Consider the following 19,933-nt stretch of genomic DNA (forward strand, 5'->3'; position numbering starts at 1 on the left):
CCTGGGATGGAGCCCCATGTCAGGCTCCTGCTTGGCAGGAAGCCTGCTGCTCCCTCTCCCACTGCCTCTCTCCCTGGCTTATACTCACTCTCTCTCAAATAAATAAATAACATCTTTTAATAAAATAATAAAGATAAATTAATAAATGCTTGGTAGTTATAGTGGGGGTGGAGGGATTCCACTTTCAAAGATGCCAGCTAATAAAAGAGAAGGAATGACAGAATTGCAACTATAGATGAAATAACTGTTGCAGGCAAGAAGCACCAATGATATTGACATGGCCTGAAGCAATACCACACGTATTATGCATTAAGTTACAATAGGAGAAAAGCTCTTTTACAACAGAGAGATCTGATGAATACCCCCTTCACCAAGCTATCAAGTGTAAAATCACCAATAACAGAACTGACCGATATTATATGTTTCCTGATGATGCAATGGAATACATGCTTCCCCATGCAGTATTTTTGCCCACTACGTTTAATTTAAATCTAAAATGAGGAAGCGATCAGTCAAATCCAGATTATAGGACAGTCGACATGACCACTAAATACGAAAATGGTGGGTGGGCTATCTTAGATGAAAGGAGAACGCAATGGATCATCTTTGACCGGACCTTAGGTGGGCTGAAGAATAGCTAGAAAGGAAATTTTAGCTAGAAAGAAAATTTCAAGGACACTTGGGGAAATTTGACCACAGGCTATGCAATAATGATAATATTGTATCAATATTAAGTTCCTCGAGTATAATAAGGTTATAAGAATTCTCCTGGAATACTTAAAGTCCATAATATAAGTGTGAACTTACTCTGGGATGATTCAGATCTCTGTGCATGCATCTGTATATGGATTGAGAGAGACAGAGTATGAGATGAGCACAAACATGGCAAAATATTTAGCAAATTGGAGAATGTAGGTTGAAAAATAAAGGGCGCTCATTGCACTATTCTTTTAACTTTTCTATAGGTCTGGTATTTTTTCAAAATAAAATGTTAGGAAAGAAATCAAGATTCACCAGTTATCAAAGACACCATTAGGTGAGTAAAAAATGGCAAAGCTCAGAGTGCAAAAAGATATATATCACCCATAAAATCAACAAAGTATTCATATCCAAAATATATGATAATCTCCTGCAAATCAACGAAAAATGGGTCAGAGACATAAAAGGAATTTATAAAAGAGTATATCCAAATGGCTCATAAACACATTTAAAGGTTTGCTTCAATCTAACTAGGAATTAGGGAAGTAAAAATTAAAACAACAGAAGTATATTACAACACACCCACCAGAATGGCTTAAACTTAAAAGGTTTACAATCACTGGTGTGGAAATGATGTGGAACAGTGGGGATTTAAATATACTAATGGGATATAAAAGAATACAGCCGCTTTGGGACACAACTTGGTATTATCTACCAGAATGCTTAAGATACGCTTACTCTGTGATCCTTTCCCAGGTAAACACCTAACAGAATGCATGCTTACTTATGATAATAGACATATGCATGAATGTTCACAGTGCCATTATTCATAACAGCCCTAAACTGCAATGTCCAATATCACCATAATGGAGAAATTGTTATTATTCATACAATAGTTATAGTGTGGAATACTATATAGCAATGAAAAATGAACAAACTATAATGTCCTGCAACAATAGGGATAAATCTAACAAATATGAAATAAGTGAAAGATGCCAGAGACAAAATAATAGATATTTCATGATTATATTTATTTAAAAAAACTCAAAAATAAGCAAATATGAACTACTGTATTTGGGGATTCAAACTTAGGTAGTAAAAGTTTAATGAAAAGGAAGAATATGATTTTTTTTTTTTTTTTTTTTTTTTGCTGCATGTGGCACTTTATTCCTGCTTCTGATATGTACAGGTATATACAGTTGGTGTGAGCCTATGGTACACTATTTCACAAAACTATCTTACATCCTGTGCATACTTTTGGGCGGGAATCAGCAGACGGCTCCGAAAAGCCCACGGCTTGGGGAAAGAAAGGACGCTCTCAGGAGCCACCCCTTCTCCAAGGACATTCATGGGGGCTGCTCGCCCCCCTCCCCAGTACTGAGGTCCTCCCACGGACCATCTGGGCCTCCCACCTGCTCTCAGCACTCGTTTCTTCCCGAGTCTTTCTCCTCGAGGAGAAGAACATTTTGTTGGCGGGGCAGGAGGGAAAGCAGCAACAATGGCCCCCACTCATGGACGGAGGCACTGCCGCCTGCTGCCCGGAGCCCCATTTCCCCTACTGGACTTGGACAAGAACAGAATCCTCCCTGTGCTTCGGCTGTGCTTCGGCCCGTGGTGCAGCCTGGCCTCACGGGGCACTGGCATGCATCTTCTCCAGGCAGCTCGTCCAGAACATAACCAGCCGGTTGTCGCGGTTGATGCAGAAGTCCGTGAAATCCCTGAGCAGCCGACCAGCAAACTTCTCGTCCCCTGTGGCACTAGAGCGCCATGTCTTGGTCAGCATGGTATTATAGGCCCAGTTGTAGCCAACCCGTTCCTCACAGAACATGTTCTGGTTGGTGGAGCTGGTGGAGTTCCGCCGCCGCCGCTGCTGTCCTGAGAACTTGCGCCTGGAGTAGGGCAGCTGCAGGAGCACTGTTCCTGTAACATGGATGTATTGAGGCTTGTTCTCAGCGGGGAAGTTAAAAGCAGAAGCGGAATATTTATCTTGCACAAACCCAAACCTGTGTGCAATGGCTTCCTGGAAAAGGTGCATTCGATCCCAGTATGTTTCCGGTTCAAAGCTATCGAAGAATATGATTTTTATTTAAAAAAATTTTTTGGGGGGATGCCTGGGAGGCTCAGTGGGTTAAGGCCTCTGCCTTCAGCTCAGGTCATGATCCCAGGGTCCTGGGATCAAGCCCTGCTTCAGGCTCTCGCTCAGTGGGAAGCCTGCTTCTCCCTATCCCACTCCCCCTGCTTGTGTTTCCTCTCTCATGGTGTCTTTCTCTGTCAAATATACAAATAAAAAATCTTTAAAATAGAAGAAGCTATATTTGTAAAAGATAATACAGAAAACAAAAACATAGAAATTATACAACTCAATAGATAAGTTTCAGAGTAGACTAGATGCTGCTGAAGAATGAATCAGTGAATTGGAGGACACACTGGCAAAAGTGACCCAGAATCTAGCACAGACACATGGATAAGAAAATAAAAGAGAGCCATTTAGAGACATGGATGAAAACCTCCAACATATGCTTAATGGGAATGCCAAAGGAATGTATTGAATGGTCAAAAGGTCATAGTTGAAGTGATAGTGGCTGCAGATCTTTCAGAATTAAAGTGAACATGAATGCTCAGATTGGAAAAGCACACCAAGTCTTTCACAGGATAAAGAAAATCAATCCATTTCTAGATACACTGGAATAAAATAAAAGACCAAAGAAAACAAGAGAACTCTAAATCACTCAGAGAAAAAAAGATTACCTGCAAGAAAAAGACCACCAGACCAACAGCAGACTTGCCATCAGAAACAGTAGAGAAGACAATGCAATAATAGCTTCCAAGTTTTAAAAGAAAGTACCTACCCATCTAGAACTTATACCTGGCTCCATCATTCAAGAGTAAGAGTTGGGGCGCCTGGGTGGGTCAGTGGGTTAAGCCTCTTTCTTTGGCTCAGGTCATGATCTCAGGATCCTGGGATTGAGTCCCACAGCAGAGAGCCTGCTTCCCCCCTCTCTCTGCCTGCCTCTCTGCCTACTTGTGATCTTTCTCTATGTGTCAAATAAATAAAATCTTTTTTAAAAAAGAGTGAGATAAAAATGAAGACATTCCAGATAAGCTAAGAAATTTATTATTCATATGCCCCCACTGAAATAAAACTAATAATCTTCCTTCTTTCAGCAAGGAATGAAATAAACCTGGAAAGGAGAAGAATGCAAGAAATGTATTAATCATCTACTCAGAATTAATAAAACACTTGGTATCCTGAGTATCTTCTGTTGGCTCTCCAGATGCTCCCTACCTTCTTCTTCATTCTGTTAAATGTTTTGGAGGCCATATCCAATAAATCCCCCTGTCCTATGGCTCGCAGTTGGGTTTTGCATATGGGGAGCCCCAGTAGGAAGCTGCAGAAAGAAAGGATGGTCAGGTCACAGTATATATTCTCCTGGTTCCTCCTGGCCGTGTGATTCTTGGCTGGGTGCATACCTTGAGGTCACTGTTTTCTCTCAAGATAGCCCTATATGCACAACGCTCCTTTCAGCTTTTCACGACTTCTCCCTCCCCACATCCCTTCAGGCCTAGGGGTGACTCAACTCTGGCTGTTACTGGCTCCAGCTTATTTACTATCTCTTGTGGGTTTCTTAATCTCTACTCACAAATACTCATCTGAAATAGTTGCTTTAAATCTGTTAAACTCTCCTCAAATATTCCTAATTTGAATGTGTAGTTTGTTTTCTGGTAGGTGCCTGGGAAGGTGGTAAGTTTAATGGAGTATTGTTGGTGAAATATAATAATCACCACTAAATGGAGGGAGTTAAAGCCCTGATGGAATTAGACAGCACAGCACAAAAGATGAGCAGGCAAAGGTTGAAGGGCAGGGATGGAGTTTGATATCGTTATTTTCCTTAGAAGGAATATAGAGAATCAGTGCACTTTAAACTTTAATATTTTTAGAAAAATAAAGAGGATAAATGCTTATTATTTTTAGAATTTAAAAAATCTCTCCAGGTGTTGAGTTGCAGAACCTTATTTCAATATTTTAGACTTCATTTCTTATACTACTTAAATTCAATACATCCAATATTGAATATACTATCTTCTCTCCTTCCCTACATTAATCCCTAAATCTGGGCAGTTCTTGAGTCTTGGTCATCTTTGACTTCTCTCTCACACCACCCACAGCCCTGCCAGGACAGAGGATTTTACTTATTCAAGGTCCCTTGACCCCAACCCTTTGCTACCCTTATACAGCCACTGTTCAACTTCATTTCTCATGTTCAGACTCCCCTCCTTTTTAGGCCTGACCCTGCTCCAGTCCCTGTTTCTCTCCTTCTCACCCACACCAGACAAATGACAGCACTACAAGGAAGAGGTTGAGATGACACAGAGGTAACATGTCCTGGGAATACGACCCAACTGTTGAGAAATAATCATAACTTAGCAACGAAACTGAGAATGCTTACATTAGAACTAACCCACCAGTTCCTTAATTCTAAAGAACCTAAGTTGGAATAGAGCTTCCCCTCCCCCAAAGACAACTCCTGGAGAGAAAAGGCTTTATTACAACTTCTTTAAAATACCTGCTGCAGGGGCGCCTGGGTGGCTCAGTGGGTTAAGCCTCTGTGTTTGGCTCAGGTCATAATCCCAGAGTCCTAGGATCGAGTCCTACATTGAGCATGGCACTATTTATCTATAAGTAAAATTTCAAAATTCTCTTGACACTCAACAATACACAGATACTTACATTACAGTTCATACATATGTGCAGTTGTTAAAATTAATTTTTTTAAATCATTTAATGACATGACAAAATTTTCACATAGATTGTTAAAAAAAGGCAAGTAATAAAGTGTGTATAATACTGTTTTATATATATCCAACTATATATTATATATATATATACATATAACCAGGCTATTCACACATGTCTATATACACACACACACATACGAATGCACAGAAAAAACTGGAAGAACACACATCAAAGTGGTAACATATCCAGATGGTAGATTTATAAGGAATTTTTATTTTCTTCTAAGGACTTCTCTATAAGTTCCATGCAGTTTAAAATAAACACATGTTACTTTTGTCATCCAAAAAGTGTTACTTTTAAGTATGTTCTTTTAAAAATGTAAACTGGTGATTCAGAAAATGTTTTATTAAAAGCAAGGAGGTTTATAGAAAAAAGCCTAATTCAAGTGACGTCAGCAAATTTTTTTTAGCTTTGTCTATATGATGGGTGTTGTGAGGGTATTCGAGATAAAGGTAACATGATTGCTGACCTCAAAGAACTTAGAGTGAGAGTAAAGAACATATGACAGTTATAAGATAAGACAATACACACAATATTATAGGAATGTACAATGTTCTAAAAAACAGAGAGGAGAGTATATAATTAAGTCTGTAAGAGCTAGGGAAGGTTTCCAAGAGAATGGGCTGGTGAGTGTGGCTTTTCAGGATGAAAAAAGGTAGAGGGAATGATGTGGAGGGAGAAGGAACCTCTCAAACAAAGAAACAGGATATACAAAAATCACTCAGCCATGATACAAGGCATGAGACATCATTTAAAGGGACGTACACAGAGAACCAGTCAAATAATGTAGTGATTTCAAATGATGGAAGTGTCATGTAGCTGCTAAAATTAAGATTTTTTTTTAAGATTGTATTTATTTATCCAACAGACAGACATCACAAGTAGGCAGAGAAGCAGGCAGAGTGAGAGGAGGAAGCAAGCAGGCTGAGCAGAGAACCCAAGGTGGGGCTCCATCCCAGGACTCTGGGTTCATGACCTGAGGTGAAGGCAGAGGATTAACCCACTGAGCCACCCAGGTGCCCCTAAAATTAAGTGCACTTGTGGGTTCAATATTTGGTAGACGTGTACAGAATGCAAATGAGGAAGAGAGGCCTTGTCACCATGCTGTGGCAACAGGGAGTCCTTGAAAGGCTCACATATCAGAGGGCCTGGGATTTGTGATTTAGAGGAACCACTCTGTTTGTAATGCAGAAGATGGGCCTGAGGAGGACAAGACCGCAGGCAGGGGGGAGAAATGATAGTTACCTGACCTGAGGTAGTAGCACAGGAGATGAAGAGACAAGAACAGATCACAAAGATACTCTGGAGGTTAAAATAGGCAGAACTTGGCAATGGATTAGAAGAGGTGAGAGAAGATGCCAAGGAAAAGCAGGCACGTGGGATCTCTCCCAGGTTCAGAATTGAATACGGTAAATGGAAGAAACATTCAATATTGGAAATACAGAAAGAGGAACCCATGTGAGAGGACAGGGGATAATGGGAAGTTTTAAGAACATGATGGGTTTGGGATTTCTCTAGATATCCAAGGGTAAAACTTGGAAGCATTAGGATATACTAGAGTTTAAGGGGAACTCGAGATGTAGATTTTGTAGCTCCGAGGTGATGGTCAAAGCCATTCTTTTGCCTCAGAAGAGAAGAACAAGTGCAAATGGCCAAGAATCCTGAAGAAGATAAACATTTAACAAAATGAGCAGAAGAAGGTGAGAATATAGAGGAGGAGACCGAGTGAAAATAATGAAGTGGAAGGGTATGCTATAGAGCTAGCACAGTGATTGAGAGCTTGGTCTTTGGACAATTATCATATGATCTCACTGATGTGTCGAATTTAAGAAACAAGGCAGAGGATCATAGGGGAAGGGAGGGAAAAAGCAAAACAAGACAAAACCACAGAGGGAGACAAACCATAAGAGACTCTTAATCTTGGGAAACAAACTGAGGGTTGCTGGAGGGGGAGGGTCCATGGTGTGGGGAGCACTGGGTCTTACACAAGATCAATGAGTCACAGACCTATACCCATGAAACAGTTTTCTTATTCATGAAACTGGATACAGATAACATCTACGCATTCGTGAAAAAAAATCTTCAACAAACTAGCAATAGGAAGTTACTTCCTCAATATGCTAAAAAGCATCTGTGAAACCTACAGCTAGAGTATTCAACAGTGAAAGACCAAGAGTTTTCCCCCTAAGATTGGGAGGAAGGCAAGGCTATGCATGCTCACCAACCCTATTCAACAACGTGCTGACTATTCTAGCCAGGATACATAGGCAAGAAAGGTATAAAAAACATCCAGATTGGAAAGGAAGAAATAAACTATCTTATCACAAATGACATGATCTTGTATACAGAAAATCTGAAGAAATCCACTAAAAAGAAAAAAAAAGCTAGAATTAATGAAGGAGTTAACTAATGAAGGAAATTCACAAAATCAATATCTAAAAATCAGCTGTAATTCTATACACTAGCAATGAACAATACAAAAATGAAATTTAAAAAATTATCACATTCACAATAAGATCAAAAAGTAAAATACTTAGGCATAAACTGAACAAAATGGGTGTAAGAGTTTTACAATGGAAAGTATAAAACATTGCTAAAAGAAATTAAACAAGACTTAAACAAATAAAAAAACATTCCAGGTTCACGGATGAGAAGACTAAACATAATTAAGATGGACAGTCTCCCCTAATTGGTCTACAGATCCCACACAATCCCTATCAAATTCCCTTCTGCCTTTTTTGTGGAAATCGGAAAGTTAATTGAAAAAGTTATATAGAAATGCAAAGAATCCCAAAGTAATTCTAAAAAAGAAAGGATGGAGAACCTATACTTCAAGATTTCATAACTTACTACAAAGATAATCAAGACAGTGTAGTACTGTTATTAAGACAGACATACAGGTTGATGGAATATAATTGAAAGTCCACTAATAAAACTCACATTTATAGTCAATGGATTCCCTACAAAAGTACCAAGAAAATCCAGTGGGAAAGAAATTGTCTTTTCAAAAAATGGTGTTGGGGCAATTTGGATAACCCAAAGGACAAAAAAATTTAATTTGTGCCCCTACCTCAGACCATACAAAAATTAGCTCAAAAGGATCACTAACCTAAATGTTAGAACAAAAACTTAGGAGAACATCTAAGAGTAAATTTTTGTGGTCTTACGTTGGGCAAAAAGCAAAAGCACAAGGAGAAATCAAAATGGCGAATTTAAAACTTCAGCACTTCAAAAGACACAATCAAGATAATGAAAAGATAACCATAGAAGAGAAGAACATATTTAGAAGTCATAGAGATATATGCGACTCACCTCTTATAATTTAGTAAAAAGCACAAATAACTCAATTTAAAAATGGGCAAAGGAGGGGCGCCTGGGTGGCTCAGTGGGTTAAGGTCTCTGCCTTCGGCTCAGGTCGTGATCTCAGGGTCCTGGGATCGAGCCCCGAGTCAGGCTCTCTGCTCGGCAGGGAGCCTGCTTCTCTCTCTGCCTGGCTCTCTGCCTACTTGTGATCTCTGTTTGTCAAATAAATAAAGAAAATCTTAAAAAAAATGGGCAAAGGATCTGAACACACATTTCTCCAAAGAAGATATATTAATGACCAATAAGCAGATAAAAAGGTATTCAACATCATTTGTCACTAGAAAATGTAAATCAAAACCACAATGAGCTACTACTTCATATCCCCTAGAATAACTATAGTCAATAAGACAATTAACAAGTGTTGGAGAGGATGTGGAAAAATCCTCATACATTGCTGGTGGAAATGTAAAATGGTACAGCCACTTTTTTGGAAAATAATATGACAGTTTCTTAAAAGGTTAAATATAGAATTACCATAAACCCAGAAATTTTACTTTGGTTATCTGCCAAGGGGAAATGAAAACATAGGTCTTCACAAAGATTTATACATAAATGTTCATAAAAGCACTATCCACAAGAGCTAAAAGGTGATAATAATTCAAATGCCCATCACCTGATGAATGGATAAACCAAGTGGTATTTCTATGCAATGGAAGAGTATCCAACAATACCAAAGAAGGAAGTACTGAGACATGCTGTCGTAAGCTCTATGAAAGAAGTAAAACACAAGAACACACATTGCACGATTCCATTTTTAACAAATGTCCAAGATAGGCAGATACATAGAGACAGAAAGTAGGTTAGTGGCTGGCTAGGGCTGGAGGTGAGAATGAGGAGGGACTCTAGTAAGCATGAAGTTCTTTTGGGGTGATAGAAATGTTCTAAAATTAGATTTTGGTGGTGGTTGCAAAATTCTGTAAATATGCTAAAAATCATTGAATTGTACACTTAAAATTGGTGAATTTTATGGTATTTAAATAATACTTTAATAAAGCTACTAATTTTTTAAAGTATTCTTTTAAGATTTTATTTATTTATTTGTGAGAGAGAGAGGGTGAGCTTGAATGGGGGGAGGGGCAGAAGGAGAAGAACAAGCAGACTCCTCGCTGAGCAGGGGGACCGATCCAGGATACTTCCAGAACCCTGATATCATGACCTGAGCCGAAGGCAGATGCTTAACTGACTGAGCCCCCAGGTGCCTCAATTTTTAATTTCTAAAGAAATATCTCTATCACTGGCACCAAGATTGTGGCCTCCAGATACCCTTTCCCACTAAAAGGAATGAGGACTTCTTAGAGAAACTTGATTCCAGGTCTGGCGACAATAATGTTTAAGATGAGCCTGGAATGTATTGCCACCCTAAAGAGCAAGGAATCTATCAAAGATTATTTGTTTCAAGAGCCAATTTCAAGAACTCCTTCTGGCCAAAGATGAGACATTTTAAACAGTAATAAAGATAATAATTAAAATATATTGGAATATATCAAATGCATTTACACACCTGAGTTCATAATGATTCCTTTTTTTTTTAATTTATTTGACAAACAGAGATCACAATTAGATGGAGAGGCAGGTAGAGAGAGAGGAGGAAGCAGGCTCCCTGCTAGGGCTCAAGCCCAGGACCCTGAGATCACTACCTTAGCCAAAGGCAGAGGCTTTAACCCACTGAGACACCCAGTGTCTTACTTTTTAAGATTTTATTTATTTATTTGACACAGAGAGAGAGATCACAAGCAGGCAGAGAGGTAGGCAGAAAGAGAGGGGGAAGCAGACTCCCTGCTGAGCAGAGAGCCTAATGCGGAGCTCGATCCCAGGACCTTGAGATCATGACCTGAGCCAAAGGCAGAAGTCTAACTCACTGAGCCACTCAGGCGCCCCGCATAATGAGTCTTAAAGGGGAAAAAAATTGGTCATATTTGAAAAAATGTATATTATTTTGAAAAATGATAAATAAACAGAACAAATCAAACAATTATCCAGACTCTTCTATATAAATTGTACCACTGGATAACAAAAAACAGTTTATTAAGTGGCAGTATCTCTTTACAGAAGTATGCCAGTTAATGAAAGAAGAAGCAATGATATAATAATATCATGATTTTTGAATTCATAGTTGATCAAAGGGTGCTAACATCTCCCCGCCAAAAAAAAAAAAAACCAAAAAACCTCTAATCTGAATCTGATCAAGCCTCCAGAATGAACTAGTAATTTACAGTAAATACAAAGAACAGAGGAACATGTTAAACAATTCATGAGGCAATGGTTAGCAAAATCCAAAATGTGGGAAAACAGCCTTGTTCCTTCAATAAATAAATCTCAAGAGAGAAAAAAGAGATGAAAGGGGAAATCAAGTTCAAAAAAGCTAAGAGACAATTCAAACAGTCATAAAGTAGGACTTCACTTAGATCTTGGTCCAAACAAACACACTGTAAAAAGAAAATATGAAATAATTGTAAATTTCAAGATAGCAATATTTGATGATATTGAATAATTGTGTGGGTGGTTAGTGTGATAACGGTATTTGCTTATGTTCTTTTAAAGAGATCATATCTTTTACAGATATATACTGAATATTTATGGATGAAATTATATGTCTGGGATTTGCTTCAAAATAATAAGGGATGGGGAGAAATGGTGGGGGTAGATGTGAAACAAGATTGGCTTTGAGTTAATAAATAGTGCATTTGGAGATGGGTACAGGAAAGCTCATTGTGCTATTTTCTTGACCTCTGCATATGATTAAAATTTTTTGCAACAGAAACTAAGCTCTCCCAGGCACCCTCTATTATATTCCATTTCCCCTTCTTCATAGCACTTCTTACTCTCTGAAATTATCTTATTTGTTTATTGTCTGTTTCCTCCCGGCAAACAGGTAAGCTCCGTGAGATGAGGAACCTTGCTCATCTCGCTCATTTCCGTATTTCTGGCCTAGATTAGGTCCCCAGTCCCCACGTCTTAAACAAAATGAACAAATAAATGAGTTACCCTCTTTGTTCTGGGCTTCCTTCCCCGAACTACCCTTCTGCCTCTGCCCCTTCCAACTTCTCCCCGAAGCCTTCAGAAAAGCCTCTGCACTGCAAAAACTTCCCTCCATCCTCAACTCTTCATTGACTGCCCTTTTCATCTCGTTTCCTCGGTGGAAACGCGACACCATGGTTTCTCCTGTGTACTCTGCCGTGCAGCCTGCTTGTTTCTTCCTGTGCTGCGTGACTCAGGGTCAGGCCCCGCGCAGCCTTGTTTAAACACTTTCTCCCCATCCCCAGCCCCACTGCCACCCACTCCCGCTGCAGGCAAGCCTCTACTCATCCAGCTGACCCTTAGTGTCTTTGCTCTGGGAAATGTCCTTCGGTCCTCTGGCCCATACTGCCGCTGTCCAGGGTATACATGCCACCCCACTGAAGGTCCTCACCTATGAGAGCATTTTTCACACTACATTGCAACTATCAGCTTCAGTTACATGCCTCATCCTTCGTCCCCATCCCCGCCCCGGCCATAAGCTCTGTGGGTGAAGGAACTTCTCACAGTGCCTGCACATAATGGGCTGTCCGTAGACATGTATTAAATGAAGGAAGTCAGGAGATCTTCCAACAGTGAGAAAGACTAAACATGGAGAGACCCAACCGGAAGTCTCTGTCACAGAACCAGTGGGAAGTGGTAAGAGTCTAGATTGGGGGAGTATGGCAGAACCAGAGGGAGACCTGGACACGATGCCGCATACTTATCAATAACACAATCTTTCTCGCCAGATCACCGCTCCTCCCTTCCGTTCATCTCATGGGCGCCACCAGCCCCCACCCCCACCACTGGAGATAGAAACGTGGGACACTTCTGCCCTCAATCCACTCCATCTGATCAGAGACCAAACCTCATGTCCAACCTTCCTTCCTACCCCCACTGCTTCCGCTTTCATTCAGACCGCCATCGTCTCACATTCCGCTTGTTTCAAGTAAATCTTACGGGACCATCCATCTAGGTCTGCCTACATCGCTATGCTATCTTTCCTCCGCACGGCTTGAAGAGTGAACTTTAAAGCGCCAATCGGTGTGTTATTCCCCTAATTAAACCCCTATGATGGCTCCTCATTGCCTTCATGGCTTTAGCCCAGGCTCTTCAGCATGGCGGCCAAGGATCGCACTCCGTGATCCATCAGCTTCCTGAGGCTCTTGCCCTGCCCCTTCTCTAGGGGCACTTCCCTTACCCACAGTGTGTGTCATGCTCATCCTGCTTTCCCTCCCTGGGATGTGTTTTCTATCTGTGTACACTGCAAAAACAAAACAAACAAACCTATCATCTTTCTTTTTTGGTTTTGTCTCATTTTGTTTTGACAGGAAGTAGGATTTATTGGTGAGCATGAATGGGAAGGGTGCAGTGCCGAGGTTCTCAAGAGCACAGAGCCTGCCATTTGTCCTAGGGACCATGATTTGGGGGGAGGGAGAATGCACAGAACTCTCTCTTTAAAGATATTTATTTATTTGACAGACAGAGATCACAAGTAGGCAGAGAGGGAAAATCAGGCTCCCTGCTGAGCAGAGAGCCTGATGCAGGACTCAATCCCAGGACCCGGAGATCATGACCTGAGAAGAAGGCAGAGGCTTAATCCACTGAGCCACCCAGGCGCCCCCCAAGGGACCATGATCAGGGATATATCTGACCCACGGCCATCTGTGATGAGCCACTTTTCAGCTCCCATGTCTTCAAATTCTTCCCCTTTAAACTTAGTGAGGCCACTTCTTGGAAATGTAGATCTTCTGGAGGCCAGGGAACTTGACCTTGGCCCTGCATGGGGCCTCAATCCCATGCTCCTTGTTTTGCTGCTTGATATGGATGGACACAGTGACTTTGCCAATATGGACCCTGACTTTCCAAAGACACCCCACATAGCTGTCTGGAGCCTAGATGAGAGATAAAATGAGGTCAGACATCAATGTCCACTGGGAAGGGCTGTCTCCAAGATTCCTTAGGGCAATCCTTAGGGAAACAGGCTGCGTATACTACCAAGGAGGTTCCTGTTTGCAGCCATTGTGCACTGGGCCCCCATGGGGAAAGAGCACAGTCAGCTTAACTGGCTGCAGACCCATCATCTTTCAAGACCCAGTTCAAGCCTCTCCTAATTTTTTTTTAAGATTTTATTTATTTATTTGACAGAGAGAAAGACAGCTAGAGAGGGAACACCAGCAGGGGGAGGGGAGAGAGAGGGAGAAGCAGGCTCCCTGCTGAGAGCCCAACTCTCAACGGGACTCAATCTCAGGACTCTAGGACCATGACCTGAGCTGAAGGCAGACACTTAACAACTGAGCCACCCAGGTGCTCCTTATGAGACACTTTTTAATGCCCCTATTGTCCCCATCCTCCCCCTCAAGACACAGCAGAGGGGACACCTGGGTGGCTCAGTGGGTTAAAGCCTCTGCCTTCAGCTCAGGTCATGATCCCAGGGTCCTGGGATCGAGCCCCACATCGGGCTCTCTGCTCATCAGGGAACCTGCTTCATCCACCTCTCTCTCTGCTTGCCTCTCTACCTACTTGTGATCTCTATCTGTCAAATAAATAAATAAAATATTAAAAAAAAGACACAGCAGGGACTGTATCTCAGTCAGTTTTGCAATCCCAGTGCTCAGCACAGAGCCTGGCACATAGGAGGCACTCAGTAACCATGGAAAACTGACTGGAATCCTAGAAGCTTGGAGGGTACACCTGAGTGGTGGGGGGAATGATCCCCTGCCCTCTCCTGGCAACGTGAGGCATTGTCCTAACCACAGGCACCACACCTGGGAGGAAGGAGAAGCTGCAAAAAAGGAGGATGGAGAATGAACTGGATTGAGGTCTTGGGGGGACACCTTTATCAGCTCCCACACAGTTCCCAAGACCAGGAAAGCTAGGATGTAGAAGCCAAGTCAGTGCATCCAAAGGACGGCATATCCTTAGAGTGGGTCTGTCCCCCACACTCACTATAAATTCCCCAAATTATACTATATTTTTCTCCCACTGTCCTGTTGTCCTTGTGGGTGTTCCTATCCCTGCTGCTTTCATTCACTTTAGCAGGCGATCACTAGTTTCTTCCTCCAACGTTATAACAGCATGTTTCTTTTCTTTTTTTTTTTTTTCTTGTGCATGGAAAGGCTGAATTTGACAACTAGTTTCTCTTGATTTTAACTCAGCTTCCCACTGGTAGGAGGTGGTCTCTAGTGTTCTGGGTGTCTCAGCTTTCTGCCAAAATCCAGCCACCAGCTGGGATCCCACAGCCCTCACTCTCTCCACAGCTTCAATAAGCCATGTGACATCATGGCAGGGGAAGGTGGTTCTTGGCAAGCGGAATCATTACCTCACTCCTTTTGGGGCTGCAGGCTTATTGTCTGTATTTTGACATGTGGAAAATTGCCTAACACCTAACATGAGAAATGGACTTGGGAAGGAGCTTGGGGCTGGAGAGAGAGGTTTGAGAGTGACATGCCCCCAGGTAGGTAAAAACTCAGAGCAGCTAAGATAGTCCACTTGTCCTTAGTACTTCTGATTCTTCCCTTTTGTCCAGCTGAGTACAACTGAAATCCTCAAAGCCACTAGCCATGGGATGTCAGGATGCATTTGTGACATTCTGTGTAGCCTTGTGTTCATTTAGATCCTTCTGCCTGCTTGATCATACCCAGAGAACATCTGAATTAGAGGCAAAGTTGCAATTCCTAGTACCCTCCTGTAGAGAAGATACCCCCAAATTAGAGATCAGCATTTTATTCCACTTTGTGTATTTCCTTGTTTATTTTATTTTTTTCTATCCTTGTTTATTTTATTGAGTTTGTATCAATATACATGGGTGAAAGTAGTGTCAACTCTAGCAGAAAGCTTGAGGCAGGTGAAACTTACCTGCAAATGCTCTTGCTGTCCTCACTCTATACCCTTTCTTCTTTCTAGTCCTCCTTTGCAAGTTTTCAGTGGTGATTTCAAAGTCCTCAAATGTTCTGTCCTCTCTATTCCATCAAGAAACATCCTTATGGAAAAGGATTACATAGTAGATATTAATATGCAAGGGATCCTTTTTTTAAAAAGATTTTATTTATTTTGACAGAGATCACAAGTAGGCAGAGAGGCAGGCAGAGAGAGAGAGGAGGAAGCAGGCTCCCTCCTGAGCAGACAGCCCAATGCGGGTCTCGATCCGGGACCCTGGGATCATGACCTGAGCCAAAGGCAGAGGCTTTAACCCACTGAGCCACCCAGGCACCTCATGCAAGGGATTCTTGAAATTTACTTTGGTGCATGTGTCTGATATCAAGAGTACTTGCATTTTAATAATAATGCCTTAACCTGAGAAAGTTGAAGTTATAACGTTCTGGGTATCAAAAACAGGCTTGGAGGTAAACGATGTGTGTGTGTACGTGTGTGTGTGTGTGTGTGTGTGTGTGTACTATGTGGTGCCTCTCAAATTCTACCACATCGATACTTAGATGCTAACTGTAGAACAGATAAGTCCAGCTTATATTTTAAGCAACAGAATGTTGGCTCGATGTTTCTGTACATTTGTGTACAATGGTTTATGAGGGAAAATGGTCTCTCAGATAATCCAGTGGAATCAAAGATAGCATTGCTAATCCTGTTTCAGCTAACATCCACAACAGGTTTCCTGACTCATCGTTAAAACACCCTGCACGAAGACTAGGAACAGAGTATCCGGTTTATCTCATGCTATGTACAAATAATAGGAGGACATACAAAGCCCAGAGTTGTTACAGAGGAAGGGCTGAATTCTGGTGTGGCTTCAGAGGCAACCAAAGGAGGCAACAGAGAACAGAGTATCAAAGCACAGATTGGGCAAGATAAATCAGACCTTAAGAGATGGACAAAGAAGATGGTTTGAGTTTATGCATTTTTTAATGGATATTAATATGTATGAAGATGGCTTTTTTTTTTAACAGGTGTCGGGGTTGATGATATGTTCATAATGATTTCTGCCTGGCAGAAGACCAGCCTCATGGATAACATAAAACAGCGTCTGTCCAGTGTCTATTCCAAAGTGGCAGTGTCGATTACAATTACCACCATCACCAACGTCCTGGCCTTCTATACAGGGATTATGACCTCTTTCAGGTCCGTACAGTACCTTTGCATCTATACAGGAACAACCCTGCTCTTTTGTTATTTCTATAATATCACCTGTTTTGGGGCCTTTCTGGCCCTAGATGGTAAAAGAGAAAGAGTCTGTCTATGCTGGTGGAAAAAGCCAGAAACTCCTGATCAAAAATGTTCCTCATTGAAAAGATCCTGCTGTCTTCCATGTGATTCTCTCCCGGAAGAAGAAGAAACTGATGTTCATCCAATGGATGTGTTCTTTCGAGACTATTTTGGCCTTTTTCTCACAAGTACTGAGTCCAAATTTTTTGTAGTGCTTTTATACATTTTATACATCATAAGTAGCATTTATGGGTGTTTCCAAGTGCAGAAATGTTTAGACCTTTGAAATTTGGCAAGTGATGATTCCTACATCACACCATATTTTAATGTAGAAGAAGAATATTTTTCAGATTATGGTCCCAGAGTTATGGTTATTGTTACAGAAACTCTTAACTACTGGGATGAAGGTGTTAGGCCAAAACTGGAAATATGTCTGTCAGATTTGGAAAACAGTGACCATGTAGTTAAAAGTCTTACAGAGTTTTGGTTACGAGAGTATGTGCAATATATGGAACAGAGCCACCAAGATGTAAATGATAAGGACAATTTTATGAATAATTTGCCCAATTTTTAAACACATTTTCCACTTTTTATGTATGATATTAACATTTCATCATCACATGAAATCATTTCTTCCCGGGGCTTCATTCAGACCGTGGGTGTATCTTCTTCAATCAATAAGAAGACGATGTTATCCCAGTTACGAAGCAAAGCTGAAAAGTGCGAAATTCCCCTAATGGTGTATAACCAGGCATTCATATATTTTGATCAGTATACTGCAATATTAGAAAATACTGTTTGAAATGTCATTGTTGCATCAACCGCTATGTTCATTGTTTCCTTATTGTTAATTCCTCACCCACTGTGTTCCTTGTGGGTAACTTTTGCTATTGCTTCTGCGATTGTGGGAGTAACGGGTTTCGTGGCATTCTGGAATGTCAATCTTGATTCAATATCCATGATTAATCTTGTCATTTGTATAAAGTTTTCTTACAATTTTTCTGCACCCATTTCTTATGCATTTGTTTCCAGTTCTAAGCCCTCAGTAAACCAAAAAACAATTGAGGCGTTGTATCTGCTAGGCTATCCAGTGTTACAAAGTGCACTTTCAACAGTAATAGGGGTGTGTGTTTTATCTGCAGCTAAAGCATACATCTTCAGAACATTTTTTAAGATTATGTTTCTTGTTATGGTATTTGGGGCTGTTCACGGCCTAATTTTTATTCCAGTATTCTTAACCTTTTTTTGAAGGTTTGCTTGAATATCTGCTAACAAATCAAAGACCAATTTTAGAATTCCTGATTGCCAGAATCCAATCTGATAAAAACACACTATCAGAAATAGTCAATAAACTTAAAACAAAGGCATGTTTCCTTGGCTTGGAAATCCTGTTTAAAGATGTTATTTTAAATATCCTGAGAAAAATTAATTAGTCTTACATTAAAATATCTTTACAAAATTAGGAAGTGTTGTCATCTTTATTATAGTCTATACAATCAAGCATAAGATATGACTTTCTAATTATATTTTCCTTTTGTTTCACTGATAGAAGTTTATGCCTGGAATTCAAATATTTTATACGTTATAATATAAATGGAATATTATTTTCATTGTACCTCCTCTATCATTATTATGTAAAAGTACAACTTATTATTTATTCTCCCAGTCTGGGGCTTTGTATGCATTTTCTTAATGGTATATTTTGACAAACTGAAATTCTTAAAGTTTTGAAATCCATTTTATCATTTTTTTTAATTTTTTATTTTTTATAAACATATATTTTTATCCCCAGGGGTACAGGTCTGTGAATCACCAGGTTTACACACTTCACAGCACTCACCAAAGCACATACCCTCCCCAATGTCCATAATCCCACACTCTTCTCCCAAACCCCCTCCCCCCAGCAACCCTCAGTTTGTTTTGTGAGATTAAGAGTCACTTATGGTTTGTCTCCCTCCCAATCCCATCTTGTTTCTTTTATTCCTCTCCTACCCACTTAAGCCTCCATGTTGCATCACCACTTCCTCATATCAGGGAGATCATATGATAGTTGTCTTTCTCTGCTTGACTTATTTCGCTAAGCATGATTCGCTCTAGTTCCATCCATGTTGTCGCAAATGGCAAGATTTCATTTCTTTTGATGGCTGCATAGTATTCCATTGTGTATATATACCACATCTTCTTGATCCTTTCATCTGTTGATGGACATCTAGGTTCTTTCCATAGTTTGGCTATTGTAGACATTGCTGCTATAAACATTCGGGAGCATGTGCCCTTTTGGATCACTACGTTTGTATCTTTAGGGTAAATACCCAATAGTGCAATTGCTGGGTCATAAGGCAGTTCTATATTCAACATTTTGAGGAACCTCCATGCTATTTTCCAGAGTGGCTGCACCAGCTTGCATTCCCACCAACAGTGTAGGAGGGTTCCCCTTTCTCCGCATCCTCGCCAGCATCTGTCATTTCCTGACTTGTTGATTTTAGCCATTCTGACTGGTGTGAGGTGATATCTCATTGTGGTTTTGATTTGTATTTCCCTGATGCCGAGTGATATGGAGCACTTTTTCATGTGTCTGTTGGCCATCTGGATGTCTTCTTTGCAGAAATGTCTGTTCATGTCCTCTGCCCATTTCTTGATTGGATTATTTGTTCTTTGGGTGTTGAGTTTGCTAAGTTCTTTATAGATTCTGGACACTAGTCCTTTATCTGATATGTCGTTTGCAAATATCTTCTCCCATTCTGTCAGTTGTCTTTTGATTTTGTTAACTGTTTCCTTTGCTGTGCAAAAGCTTTTGATCTTGATGAAATCCCAATAGTTCATTTTTGCCTTTGCTTCCCTTGCCTTTTGTGTTGTTCCTAGGAAGATGTTGCTGCGGCAGAGGTCGAAGAGGTTGCTGCCTTGTTCTCCTCAAGG

At 40.7% G+C, this 19,933-nt stretch overlaps 1 pseudogene across 1 annotated transcript; it reads left to right on the plus strand.

Annotated features, from left to right (window-relative positions):
* The first annotated feature begins 12,466 nt into the window (after positions 1-12,466).
* On the plus strand, positions 12,467-18,266 carry LOC309857113 (patched domain-containing protein 3-like; annotated as a pseudogene). Its single transcript has 4 exons — positions 12,467-12,514; positions 12,607-12,806; positions 16,196-16,203; positions 16,762-18,266. The product of its transcript is annotated as a patched domain-containing protein 3-like (transcript).
* Positions 18,267-19,933: the final 1,667 nt, after the last annotated feature.

The sequence above is a fragment of the Mustela nivalis genome (genome assembly GCF_964662115.1).
Source record: "Mustela nivalis genome assembly, contig: HAP1_SCAFFOLD_392, whole genome shotgun sequence".
Lineage (NCBI taxonomy): Eukaryota > Metazoa > Chordata > Mammalia > Carnivora > Mustelidae > Mustela > Mustela nivalis.